A 14099-nucleotide genomic window follows, 5' to 3' on the forward strand; every position below is an offset into this window, starting at 1 on the left:
CAACTGTCTCTCAGAGGGTAACTAGAAAATCTTCAGGAGGTGTATCCAAATATCAACCTAAAAACAATAGGTACTAGCAAGTCCTAACAAATTACCAGGTGTAGTAGATTAGTTGAAAAATGGCCAAGATTCCTTATCTGTCTCTACCTTTATGCTTTACAGTGTGACTCTGGTTTCTCCCAACAGGAGGTGGAGTCTTTTCCCTTCCCCTTAAATCTGTGCTGACCTTGAGACTTGTTTTGGCCAAAGAAATTTGGCAGAAGTGAAAGTTTGCCAGTTTTGAGCTTAGATTTTAAAAGAGATTTCACTCTTCCAATCTTTCTCTTAGAACCTTGCTAGTGTATTTGAACAAGTCCATGCTAAACTGCTGAAGGATGAGGTAACACATGGAACAGAGCTGAGTCAGCCAAGCTAGGGTTATCCTGGAGCAGTCAGCTCCTCAGTCAGCCCTGTGCCTACCTATACATGCATAGGCACGTCCAGCCAAGAACATCCACACGTCGCCCAGATTAAAAAAAAAAATCCAAGTTATCCATTCATTTGTGAGAAATAATATATAGGTATTGATATGGTTTGGCAGTGTCCTCACTCAAATCTTATCTTGAATACACATGTGTTGTGGGAGAGACCTGGTGGGAGATAATTGAATCATGGGGGTGGTTTCTCCAATACTGTTCTCCTGGTTGTGATTAAGTCTCACAAGATCTGACGGTTTGATAAGGGGAAACCTTAGCAAAGGTAGAAAGACCTCCTACCACCACTCAGTTCAGAAACAACAAAAAATATGGTGGGCTTGCTGGGTGCTTTGGGACTGCATCACTTTTTGTCATTGTTTTGCTTGGCTCTCATTCTCTCTCTTGCTGCAGCCATGTAAGAAGTGCTTTTTGCCTTCCTCCATGATTGTGAGGCCTCCCTAGCCACATGGTACTGTGGGTCCATTGGACCCCTTTATTTTGTAAATTACCCAGTCTTGGGTATGTCTTTATCAGCAATGTGAAAATGGACTAATACGGGTATGGTTGTAATTACTAAGTGACTTGAAATGCCACTACATTACCTTACACACCAGAATGTCCTAGAGGTTCAAGGATGTGAGACCAATATTTGGAACCAACTTTTCTTTTAGGCTGTTTACCAATTCCTGAGGGGATGGCCGCGATGAAAGGAGGCTGAGTAGTTCTTTTAACAGCCTTGTGAAACTTAGGGGACAGAAGTTGGTAACAAGCCTATGAAGATAAAGGTCTCTAGCAGCTAGCCAGAGACAGGGTGAGGCAAGCTCAGTGCCCAAGATGTAAAATTTAAGGGGGCAGTAACTCTCAGCCTTATGTAAATGCATTGCTAGTACCTAAGAATGAATGACGTCTTAAATTTTACACCCTAGACTTCTCCGTCGCTTTACTTTAGTCCCAGTCCTGCTAGTCAATATCTCTCATTTTTGCTGACCTTGAAAAGCAACACCAGAAGTAAAAGTAGGTCAGAGATCAAAAGGTCCTCCCAAATATTGTTTATAATAATCTCAATTCTTGAAATTAAACTAATGTGATCTTAGCTTGACAATTCTTCCAGAATCTTGGAAGAATCAAAAGTATAACCACAGAAGAGAAAGAAATGCTTTATCACCCTGGGCCTGAAATTTGCTAAAATGAATCTTGTAAATATAATGCCTTGCTCCTGCTCCATAAGTAAAATGGCAAAGCACATCAGAGACAAGAAAACAGAATTAAAATTCAGCAGACACAGAGAATATAGAAATAGAGAAAAGTGGAGATTTCTATATTGGAGTCATCAGATGCATATTTGTATTTTTTAATTTTTAATTTTTATTATTTATTTATTGAGACAGAGTCTTGCTCTGTTGCCCAGGCTGGAGTGTAGTGGCACAATCTCAGCTCACTGCAACCTCCTCCTCCCAGGTTCAAGCTGTCGGCCTCTCAAGTAGCTGGGACTACAGGCATGCACCAACATGCCTGGCTAATTTTCGTATTTTTGGTAGAGAAGGGGTTTCACCAAGTTGACCAGGCTGTCCTTGAGCTCCTGACCTCAAGTGATCTGTCTACCTCTGCCTCCCAAAGTGCTGGGATTACAAACGTGAACCACCCCACCCAGCCCAGATGCATATTTTTAAATAACAGTGTTTATGTGTCCATGGATTGGAAAGATAAGATTACAAATGTTAGCAGAAAACTGAAGAGAAAACCAAAAATTCTCAACCTGAAAAAACACAGTAATAACTAAAATTTAAAATTCAGTGAATGATTTAAGAAAGATTAGATAGATCTACAACATTAATAAGTAAGTTGTGAAATCTTAATTAGTAAGTTGAAAAATCAAGCTTTGAATTTACAAAACATTTTTAACAATCTTCAGGTTAGTAAGCAGGAAAGAAATATAAATTTTACGAAGCAGACAAAGATCAGTAATGTAACCCAGTAGTGAAACATAGGCTATGTAACTCTAGAAACAAAACTAATTTTCCTGGAGGAAAACATGTATAATAATTTGGAGTTGGGAAATCCTTTACTGATTAAATGACTTAAGTAATAATAATAATTCTTTACTGATTAAATTACTTTAGTAATATATCTTAGTATTTTATCTATTCTGTCATTACCCATGCTGTTTCCTTACCTGAAATTTTATTTTACCTTCCTGTTCTATCTATCAAACACTGGTTTTTGTTTCAGACACTTTGAAAAAGCTGCATCTGTGAAAGCATTTTTGATACGACCATAAGACTCAATCTCTCTTTTATTGTGATAGCATTTCCCCACATTTCTATGATAGGACTTATGCCCTTCTACCTAATATTACCTTTTGTGGGTTTTAACACTCAATAAGTGTTAAGTAAATTGAATTGGATTGATCAGCATCACTCATCCAGTTAGGCAGTCTGAGAATCTGGGCTACCGACTCCCAAACATGAAAGCATTCCATAATTCTCCTAACAAAAGTTGAACTACAGCAAAGCTTTGATGGTGTCCCCACATGTAGAACTAAATTGTATCTTTAAGTAGGTCCTGAAAAGTTCTTCAACTGCCTTGCATCACTTTCTGCCTTAAACTAACCTGAAAGTCTGACCTGAAAAAGCTCAAGTAAATATTATTATAGCACAGAAGTCCTACAGAGAAAAAGTTGGAAAAAAATTGTTCACATGTATATGGAGGTTACATGGGACACACATATATAATTGAGGCATAAATAGATGATTCTTAGCTCAAGTGAGCCCAGCCAAAGAGGTCCTAAAAATCACCTGAATCCCTGAAACCAGAAGGAATCTTCTTCAAGTAACTGATATCTAACAAATTTTCTGCATTTTATTTTCAGTGAAAGATCAGAAAAACATACGTGGACCTCATAGGAAAGCTTTTTAGTTAAATATGTAAGATATATATACATATGCACACATATGTGTGCATATGTACATTCATGTATGCATGAAATTCTCTATAAGGCAAAACTTATTAAATATTTTCCTTTAGTATTTTTCTTTTCCCCCTCGTGTGAGACAACTTAATTTCCTAAAATTTCTAGTTTCATCTTTTTGTATATACAGAGATACTTTTGTGTTTTCTCCTTTTTTCCCCCTTAGATACCTGCAGGAAGCAAAGAATTACTGATTAAAAATTCATTCAAAATAGTATGATTATTATTCTTTAGAAGCTAATCTCAATAGATTATTCATTTTTAAAAATATTTTAATGCTTTTGTTCTTTAAAGGTGATACATGGTTGGCGTGAAAGAACGTAACTGTGTAAAATTGCTTTGCCAGTAGTTTTGATGTGACATATGTTGGCTTCTATCTATAGGTGCTTCTTTTTATAGCTCATCCTGAGAAAGCCTGTCTTCTCTTTAGCAGTGCCTGTACTTGCTATATTGTCCCAGTGTGAAGTGTGGATCAGTGATTAAGACAGTTCAATGTCCCCATGGCTTATCATCAGACTCTGCAACCTTGGTGGCTGGGAATTAGTTTATGACTGTGCCCAAAGGCTCTGGAGATTTGAAGAGGAAGAGGGAGAGTACAAAAAAGTGATGCTTCTCTGCGTTGGTTTCTATAGTAACAGTGGAATTGTTCTTGCTAAGTTATGACTTGGCTCTCAAGCTGATTCCAGAACTTGTATTTTTTTTTTCCTTAAGATAAGTGAAGCAAGCTTCATTACGTGGAACTGCATGCACCTGATCACTTCATTCTTAACAGAGAACTTTGTATATTACTTGACAAGACCTGTATTGAACTGGTGATTCATCTGTGGATGACAAAGTAAAATTCATTTGGCAAACATTATTCTATGTTCCAGTGTTTTGCCTCGGAATGAATAAATGTTAAAATTGGGGTATATTATTAATATCACACAGAGACCTGGCATTAATTAAAAGGAAATCTCAGAGGGTAGGCAAGCTGTTTTCCTACTAAATGGCATTTTTCTTAGAACAGGATAATTCTGAAATTCTACACATATGTGGCTCTTCTTGGAAACTATCTTAATGCCACTTTAACATAATTATAATTACATTAAGGGCAAGTATCTATTTGCTCAATTTCTGCTTCCATACTCAGTGCAGTTGGAAAAGGTGATGTTGTGTCTACATAATGTACATAGCTTAGAATTTTGGATCTGCAATTTGGATGGCCAAAGCTGTCTGTTCAAGAACTATTTCACATAGGAAAGAAGACAAAAATATATGGGCAAAAAGGCAAGAGAAATATCTAATATTGCTTCTAGAAGGTGATGAACAGGGGCAGCACAGGCAAAAGTGTAGAGATTTATAGTGCCCTGCTGTGCAAGGTGGGAGAACTAGGACTGAGGAGTAAAGACTAAGACAGTTGATGTTATAAAATCTTTGCAAAAAACTATAATTTTGTGCTGAGAACTAGCTGGAGTTTTTCTTGACTCCTATATCATGGCAAAGCGCAGGGCTGGTAGGGGTATGTATGAGAAACAGCATCTCCTAAGATTTTGGGTGACTTATGTTCAGTCAAGATACCTAAAGGGCTCTAAGATGGAGGTGGATTCATGTGGTACTAAAATTCAGGTTCAGAAAAAAGCAAATGGCACTACATCTATGTGAAATAAATGTTATTGCATCTTCTGAGAAATGTGATAGGCAGAGTACTTTTGTATCTAATTTATGCATTACCTTTATTTACCACCATTGTCTTCTCAAGATAGCAGCATAATCTATGTTAATGAAATCGTTATTGTAATAAATAAGGCATCTCCTTTAAGTAGCGTAAAGTAAGACTCCAATAGATAGTGATGCCCCTTGTTTTAGGAAAAAACAAAACCCAAATCAAAGAACCATCTATCATACCAAGAATAGCTGAATTAGTCATAATGGTATAGGATTATGCTAAGACAGCAAACAGCCCCGAAATCTCAGTGGCTTATTCTCTCTGCAAAATTTTCTTGTGCATATAAGGTCCCTCCTAGGTTTCCTGACTCTTCACAATAATTATCCTGTGGTGACTTAGGAATCTGTTCTATTATTATTATTATTATTATCTTGTTGTTTCTCGAACTCTCTGATGAACCTGAACTCACTGGCAGAGAGTGGAATGGAATACTTATATCTCCTGTAATGCTTTTGTCTAGAAGTGGTACTGCTTATAACCCGCTCAACAGGACTAATCATATTGCTCTCTTATTTCAAGGAGGCAGAGAAATAAAAGGTAGCACATGGAATATTTAGTGAGCATCAATATATTTGAAAAAATACCTAAGAAAATTTTAAGGAATTATGTAAGATTACTTGTTTTACCAGGTATTAAGACTTACCCAGCTATAGCACTATTACAAATCAACAACAATGGGATATAACTGAGAACCTGAAAATAGACCCAACGATATAAAGAGAATTAATATGGGAAAGAAAAGGCATTAAAGTCCAATGCGATAATGGTGTCTCTGCAGTGCAATGGATAATGGTGTTGGATAAATGGAGCATTTTTACTAAAAAAGAAAGTAACTATGGTGCCTGCCTCACACAACACAACGAAGTCAATTTCAGGTACATTCAGGATCTGCATGTATGTGTAATACAATACATCTTAAAAAAAAATAGGAGACTCTCCTCAAAAATTGGAATAGGCCAAGGTTTCTCAAAAAGAACATGAACATTTTCAAATATTTAAGAAAAAAATGCTAACTTTAACCATATTAAAGTTAACACTTTCTGCTGTTTTAAGCAATGTAATTCAGAGAGTGAAATAGTAAACAACAGTGTAAAAAAATCTGTTGGAATAAATATACCTGCAAAAGACTCATGTCCCTTACATATTTCTACAAAAGAGAAAAGAGAGAAAATCTGAAAAGGAAACAGAAAAGACTTTAGTAGGTACTTCATGAAGGAAGATAACCTAATGCCCAGTAAACATATTAAAAGGTGCTCAACTTAATTAATTATTAAAGATGTGTAAATTAAAATCACAATATGACACCACTGCACACCCAGCAGAATGGCTAAAATGAAAAAGACAGACCACTTGGTCTGGATGCAGATGCAGATCAATGGGAACACTCATGCCATGCTGGTGAAAGTATAGATTGATAAAGTTCATTTTAGAGAATACTCTGCTAATATCATCTAAAAGTGAGCATATTCAGAACTGCTCAACTAGAATTCTACTCCATAATATAAACCTTATAGATACATATGTATTCATATGTTCATGAAAATACATGTATAATTATGTTCATAGCAACACTACTAAAAAAAGTCCCAAGTTAGAAATAAGCCAAATTCTATCATATGTATCATAGATTGGTATCAGCAAATTTTTCCTGTAGGAAACCAGATAGTACATAATTTAGGCCTTGCAGGCCATAAGGTCTCTGTCACAACTGCTCAACTCTGCCATTGTGGTGTGAAAGCAACGACAGAAAGTATGTAAATAAATCAGCATAGCTGTGTTTCAATAAAACTTTATTGACAAAAACAGGTGGTTGAAGTATGAGATTTGACCTATAAGTCATAGTTTCCCTATTGGTGGCATACAGGTAAAATAAAACTACATGCAGCAACAAGGATGAATAATATATTTTTGAGTGAAAGAAACCAGACGTATAAGTGTGTATGTTGTAAAATTCCACTTAATAACAGGCAAACTGTGGTGGTAAAAGTCAGAAGAATAGTTACGCGTGTTTGGTGTATATATGTTTGGGGGTTTGGGGGTAGCTGGGGCCCTGTAGTAACTGAAGAAAGGCTTAAACTCAGAAGATGGGAGGGGTGTCTGGGCAGCTGATACTCTCTTTGAACTTACTTTGGGTTAGATGTACATGCTTACTTTGTGAAAATTCATCAAGCTGTTAAGTATGTATGTAATACTATTATTAAGTATTAAGTACATACATAAGCTATTAAGTATGTATGATTAATACATACATAATAAATAGCTTGATGTAGCTGTATGTGTATTATACTTTACTAAAATATCATTTTATAGATTCCATGGGGAAAAGATTGTCTCATCTGTGAACTTAAATCTATTGGACTATTCTAGAGCAATGATAGGTAATTAAATTGGACTTAAGGGGAGACCATAAAATCAATTTCTGTCAAAAATTTTAAAATAATATTCAAACACATGAGAATATGCAAAGACAGAAACATGATATTTTCTCAATAATATAGTTGAATACACAATAGTATAGTATTGAATTAATACATAAAGATCTGCGTTCTATTTTAGATTCTTAGTATAACTAATGAGAATTTGGGGTTCTAGATTTATTAACATTAAAATGAGGGAATTAAAATTTTTCTTATTTATATGTGAAGTGAAAAGTTAAAAAATGGAAAAATTTGAACATTAACAGCTTTATGGAATCACAAGAATTCTCTTCTAGCCTAAATATATATTAAATATATATTACTAAAAGAATATATGGCAAATATAAAGCATTTTTTATAAATTCATAATATACTAAATGAAATACATTCTAAATATCTCAAATAGTGAATTGGCTAAGTAAACAACACTATTCTATTGAAATAAATATAATGAAAGTCTAAATTAATGTTTAGAAATGATAAAATAACGTAAATATTTAAGAAGGTTCAAAGAAAGCAAATTACATTTATAACTTTAACAACATATTATGGTCATAGAATTATATAACAAAGAGTATAAACTACATCTACAAACCTTCTAAGAAAATAGTCCAAAGGTGTATAATAGTTTTTTCTGATAAGATCATTTATTTTTTCTTCTACTTTGGAATTTTTCCAATCATCTATAATGATGATGCATTATCTTTACAGTATAAAAATGGACAGTTAATATATATCTTCTCATTTCCTTCACTTTATTCTTTCATCTGTTTAGAATTTATTTATTTTTTTTCACAGCCACATTATGTAAGAGAGTCCAGCCTGGTAAATGTGTATTAAATATCTTTGTGTTAGTGCAAAAAGATATGCAAAGGTGTCTAATACAATTATTCACCTTCAGAGAATATTTGACTTAATAGTCCAAATTTGTTAAAAATTAAGTGGAGGTTTTGAAGAAAATGTCAGAAAAGTTACTTTAATTATTGCTGAAATTTAATTCCAAATATAAATAGTTTTCCTTTCATAGAAGTCTCAAATTGTAATTTAATTAATTTTAAAATAATTTTAAGAAAAAAAATTTTGAATCTATTTTTCTGTGAGATTATGTAAACTTCCACATATATTATCAGTGATAGTTAACATTAGGTGGCACTGTTTTCCTTTTGGAAAACAAAAAACAAAACAAAACAAAACAAAAATCAAAAAAATTACATTCGTGTTCTGCTAGTCCACAGTAGAAGCTAAAGTATGTTCAAGGAGGCAGTTTTATTAAAATGTAGCAGATGTTTTAGAAATGTATTGCCCAACAAAAATTTTATATACTAGGTGCTCTATTGGCAATAATGCAATATGTTATATGTCATAAAAAGAGGAATATATGTTATAAAAATGGGAATATGTTTTATAGATTATGGATTAAGCTTTCAATTAGTATACTTTAAATTATGTTAAGATATGCTTGCTTTGGTTTCATACAGTTTGCAAAACTTTACCTTGCCATCTGGAGTCTTGTAGTAGGGGGTAGGGGTGGAATTTACTTTTCAATAAAGATATGAAATTTAATTACATTACAATGGAATTTCTTATATTCACAGCTACTTTAGTCATTATTGTGTTTGCCTCAGCATCTAAAATCAAAATTTTTTGTCCTCTTGCTAATCCTTGCTCTTTGAAAATCTTCATTGTGCCTTTTCAAACTTAATTTACAGATTACACATGCAACCTAAATAATAAACATTTTGATATACACAAATCTTTTAAAATATCTTAGATGTATGTCAGCAGCAAGAGACGAGAAAATATACACACAATATCATCACTAACCAGTTAACGACACATTTATTTTTTAATTTACTTTTTATTTTTGACATTTATCATTTGCCTGGTGTATTTATTTATTCATTTATTTATTTATTTTTATATCCATAAGTTATTGGGGAACAGGTGGTATTTGGTTACATGAGTAAGTTCTTTAGTGGTGATTTGTGAGATTTTGGTGCACCCATCACCCGAGCAGTATACACTGCACCCTATTTGTAACTTTTTGTTTTTTTTTTTTTGAGACGGAGTCTTGCTCTGTTGCCCAGGCTGGAGTGCAGTGGTGGGATCTGGGCTCACTGCAAGCTCCGCCTCCCGGGTTCACTCCATTCTCCTGCCTCAGCCTTCAGAGTAGCTGGGACTTATAGGCACGCACCACTGCGCCCGGCTAATTTTTTGTATTTTTGTATTTTTAGTAGAGACGGGGTTTCACTGTGTTAGCCAGAATGGTCTCGATCTCCTGACCTCATGATCCTCCCGCCGTGCCCTCCCAAAGTGCTGGGATTACAGGCGTGAACCACTACGCCCGGCCCCCTATTTGTAGTTTTTTATCCTTCACCTTCTTCCCTCCCTTTCCTCCTGATTCCCCAAAGTCCATTGTGTCATTCTTATGCCTTTGCATCCTCATAGCTTAGCTCCCACTTGCGAGTGAGAACATACGACGTTTTAACCACACATTTAAAGACAAAACTTTTTTACATTATATCTTACTTCTTACATGTAAGTTTTTGATACATTCTGAGTTAGTTTTTGTACATGGCTTGAGATAGAGGTCCAAATTTCTTCTTTTAGTGTGATTATCCAGTTGACTTAGAAAATAGTTGAAAACACCATTATTTTCCTATTTAACTATCTTCGAACCCTTGTTGAAAAGTAATTGACCAAAAACATGACTGTTTAATTTTGGACACTCAATCTTATTTTTTTTATCTATGTGTTTATCCTTATACCAATACCATAACATCTTGATTACTGTAAGTTTGTAGTAAGTTTTGAAATCAGGGAATGTTGTTCTTCTTTTTCAAGATTGTTTTGGCTATTCTGGGTCCCTCGAATTTTAGTATTCGCTTGTAATTTCTGCAAGGAAATCAGTTCCAATGTTGAGGAAGAGTACATTAAATCTGTATATCAATTTATGGAATATTATCATCATAATGTTAATTTTTTTGATCCACAAATATGGGGTACCTTTCCATTTATTTAGGTTTTCTTTAATTTTTTCCACAGTGTTGTACTGTTTTTAGGGTATACGTTTTACATGCCTTTTGTTAAATTATTCCTATTTAATTTTTGCTGTTATTGTAAATAAAATTGTTTTCTTAATTTAATTTTCAGTTTGAGAAAAGCTACAGTATGAAAACTCAATTGATTTTCGTATATTAAGCATGCATCCTGAAACCTTGCAGAGATCATTTATTAGCTCTAATAATTTTTTGTAGATTCTTTGATTACCTATATACAAAATTATGTCATCTGCAAATATAATTTTCTTTCTTCTTTTCAAACTGAGATGCCATTTCTTTTATTTTCTTGATTATTCACCCTGATTAGAACCTCCAGAACAATGTTGAATAGAAGTGGTAAGAGAAGACATCCTTGTCTTATGCTTGATTTTAAGAGGAATATGTTCTCCACTAAATATGATGTTAGATGTGGGGTTTTTGAAGAAGTTCCTTATCATATTGAGAAAATTTCCTTCTATTCTCAGCTTGTGGAGCATTTTTTTTTAGTCATGAAGGGGTGTTATAATTTCTCAAGTGCTTTTTCTGTGTTTGTTGAGGTGATAATGTGACTTTTGTCATTTACTGATATGGCATATTGCATTAATTGATGTTAAATCCCATTTTAAATAAAAAGTTTGGAGGGCAGTAAAATATTTATTTTATCCAGATCTGTATCAAAAGTTGAAAAAAAATTACATGAGTGGGTACCTATCAAGAAAATCAGAAGAAATTGTGAAAATGAGACACATCTGTTTAATTCTAAAGTCAATGATGCTAATCCTTTGATGAAGAGCTAGTAGAGAGTTCACAATGAAGACTTCATTTCAGACTACATTGATTTCCTTTAGCACATGACTGGAATTCATAGACAGGATTAAACAGTATGAATGATTTATCTGCATTTTAGCAAGACACTTATCATAGTACTACACTCTACTTTTAAAGGAGAAATGATATGTGAGGGGCCTGGAACTTCCTATGGGTTATTAGTAATATGAATATAGATGATCAAGTTAAGACAAAATCATTAGGATGGGTCCTAATTCAATATGACTGATGTCTTTATAAGAAGGGGAAATTTGGACACAGAGATAGATGTGCATAGAAGAAGATGTGAAGACACAGAAAGAATGCCATCTATAAAGCAAGAAACATCTGAGGCTACCAGAAGAGACAGTAATGGAACAGATTCTCCTTCACGATCCTCAGAAAAGACAAATCTTGTTGACTTCTTGATATTGGACCTCTAGCCTCTAAAACTGTGACAATAAAAATTTCTATTGTTTAAGCCACCTAGTTTTCTGTACTTTTCAACAGAAGCACTAGAAAGGTAAGATAGTCCTGTCTTAGTCTGTTTTGTGCTACTATAAAGGAATACCTGAGACTCGGTAATGAATAAACAACAAAGGCTTATTTGAAGCTTGCAGTTCTGCAGGCTGTTTGAGAAGCATGTTACTGGCATCTGTTTGGCTTCTGGTAAGAGCCGTAGACTGATTCCACTAATGGCGGAAAGCAAAGCGAAGCTAGCGTGTGCAAAGGTCACATGGCAAGAGAGGAAGCAAAGGGGTAGGGGAAGGTGCCAGGTTCATTTTAACATCCAATTTTTTCAGGAATGAATAAAGGGAGAGCTCACTCACCTTTCCCTACCCCCACCAGAGGTGGCATCGTTCTATTCATGAGGTATTCAGCCCCATGACGTAACTCCTTCCATTAGGTCCTGCCTCCAACATTGGGGATCAAATTTCAACATAAGGTTTGCAGGAATCAAACATTCAAACTACATCAAGTAGGGACTTTCTGGTTGACCCTAAGAAGACTGGAACCATGTATTCAATTAACTGTTCCATGGATTAGATGGTGTCAGATGTCAGTGCGAACCCTTTGCTCTTACCACATCTGTGCACATTGCCTGATATTGAACTCATCGCACTTTCTCTGGACATCAGAGCCTATTTTGCCAAAATATTGGGGTGGGGGAAAATCACCTTTGTGAGCACCCTTTTACTGAGTGACAGGAGGCTATAAATAAATATTCTAGCTTATTTCACATTCAAGAGAGATAACTGAATTATATGTTCTAATAAAGCTTCCAGAGCACTCCAGCGGGATCAAGCTCCAGTTACCTACAGTGGTAACCAGCCCAATAATGCACATTATTATCTGTCTTTCCCTCTTTACCTTTTCCTTACTGGCACACTATCAAATCTCTGTTTAGGCTTTGCTTCTGTGGGAACCAAAGCTAAATTAATCTATGTTTTCTACATATATTGACTGTACTCTGTCAGAAACTTACATGTCCTGAGAATTCCATGGTAAATAAAACAGACCTCATGAGGCTGGCAGGAATAACATTAAAATGAGTAGAAAAAAAATAGTAATGTAATTATACTTGTGTTATGTGTTCTCTCTCTCTGTCTGTCTCTCTCTCTTTGCTGTGTGTGTGTGTGTGTATTTTTCCATGTCAATACTTTGCTTAGATGCATATGACCATTTTCCTAAGCAATGTGCCTCATCCAGATATTTGGCCCAACTCCTCCTAACACTTCAGCAATGTCAGAAGAGAAAGCTACTCCTTTTCACTATCTGTGATAAAGCTTTACCAACTACATGGGCAGGCAGTTGGAAGACACTGATTAACCTGGTTTAAATCACATATGTTGAAAGAGTAATAGAGGGAAGATCAGCCATCACTTATTTCACTTTTTTAGATAATGAAGAAGTTAACTGTGGCAGAGCTAGATCTAAGGCATGAACTCCTTTGTATATTCTTCCCACCAGATTACACTGCATTCCACTTGTGTTAATTATCCTGTCATGGTTCTAGGTCCTACTGTACTCTGTAAAAGCCTAAGGTTATCACAATAATCAACATAAATTAACATGCTCCTGCTATTGTTAGCTGTACCAATGTGTGTTGTCATACATATAAATGTAAATTGAGAAAACAACTCTTGTCACTACAGTATCTATGATATGTGAAGCTTAAGAAAAAAATGTTTATTTTAGATAAAAATACCTTGTTTTAACATTGATAGAAATGTTATGTTCTCATTTGTTATTTCATTGGACTTTCATCTTGAATCATATATTATTGATTCTTTGGGTCAAACATGACTATACTAATCATGTACTTTTCTCTCAAGATCCAATTGCTTATATTGTGAATCAATTACTCTAGGGATCTCATTGATTCTACATAAACAGTTCATAACTAATAAATTTCTGATTGATTTTGAATTTTCTTTTAGTATTTTTATATAGGAAATTATCACTTAATAAACTACCACAAGACAAACAGAAAGAACACTTTGGTTCTGATACTTTCCAGGTGAGAGGACAGTAAAATCACCTTAATCTTATTTATTTATTACTTTTCCTGAAGTATTCTTTAGACTTAACTTCCAACTCTCTTTAGAATATTTAGTTGTCCCACAACTACCCAGAATATCAGGTATTGACTTCACATTTTCCTAAGATGTCACTAGTAGTGTGCAATTATTGTTTTTGATT

Source organism: Hylobates moloch, unplaced genomic scaffold, assembly GCF_009828535.3.
Source record: "Hylobates moloch isolate HMO894 unplaced genomic scaffold, HMol_V3 SCAFFOLD_3, whole genome shotgun sequence".
Lineage (NCBI taxonomy): Eukaryota > Metazoa > Chordata > Mammalia > Primates > Hylobatidae > Hylobates > Hylobates moloch.